The sequence below is a fragment of the Octopus bimaculoides genome, chromosome 11 (genome assembly GCF_001194135.2).
Source record: "Octopus bimaculoides isolate UCB-OBI-ISO-001 chromosome 11, ASM119413v2, whole genome shotgun sequence".
Classification (NCBI taxonomy): domain Eukaryota; kingdom Metazoa; phylum Mollusca; class Cephalopoda; order Octopoda; family Octopodidae; genus Octopus; species Octopus bimaculoides.
In genome coordinates, this window is record NC_068991.1 from 7,631,619 (window position 1) to 7,632,744 (window position 1,126).

The following is a 1,126-nucleotide window of genomic DNA, read 5'->3' on the forward strand; positions in this document are numbered from 1 at the left end:
ACATCCTTGTCTGGGATGTCACAGTTAGTGACTCCTTTGCTTCTTCTCACATCCTGGATGCTGCATTCAGGGTGAGATCACAGCTTCTGTGGTTGAGCGGAACAAAATCTTGAAATACCGCAATCTGTCGGCCAACTACATTTTCCATCCTGTGGCATTTGAGACATTTGGTGGGGTCAGACCACTAACTGCAAGATTCCTGTCTTCACTGGCAACTTGCCATGTAGAGGTAACTGGTGAGGCTCGTGAGGGCACTTGGCAGTTCCAGCGCATCAGCTTTGCCATCACCCGCGGCAACACTGCAAGCATGCTGGTGTGTCTCAATAACCATTAGAGAGGTTTCCCAGTGCCCCCAACTTTTCAACCCAAGGTGGTGAATTGTTTTTTTCTTTTTCTCTTTTTCCTTTTTCTCTTTTTTTCTTCTTTTTTCTTTTTAATTTTTTCAATTGAGTTCTCTGTTTTGTCCAGTTTTCTAGATTGATTTTTTAAAACAGTAAATAGTGTGAAGGCAATAAAAAGTATATTCTACTACTTCAGATTCCTGTAGATGAGCAAAATGGAAAAGAGGATGTAATATTCTCTGAGGGTATCAAGACTACGCACAACTTCAGGTCAAATTTGACAATCAATTCTCTCAATATTCCCGTTCCTCACTTGATCATTTTCACAGCTTCCTTTATTTAGACTCATATCTCTGATAATTACTGACCCTCTACACCCAAACACAGTAGCCAAAGCAGTTCAGATCTGGATATCACACAACCCCTAGGGCTAAATTTCTGCCTATCAACTCAACGTTCACTTTAGTTACATTGATGTGATTGTAATTATCTTTCTTCCTAAGCCAGGCCACATCCTCAACTTCAGCATCATTGCCACTGTCCTTTCTTCAATTTTCTTTGAAACTCCTTAGTGGAAATCTAGTCCTATTTGAAATTAGTTAATATGAACATGTCTAATATAGAAAACTTAACAACTGATAAATATCTTCTCTTAGTTAAGTAGGTTAACTCAACAAATGAAAATATTTTCCTGAAATGATAAGATCAGTTTTGAAACACAAGACAGCAGCTGGTAGTTCACAGTAATGATAAACTATAATTCACAGTTAAGCAGAGAAGAAAAA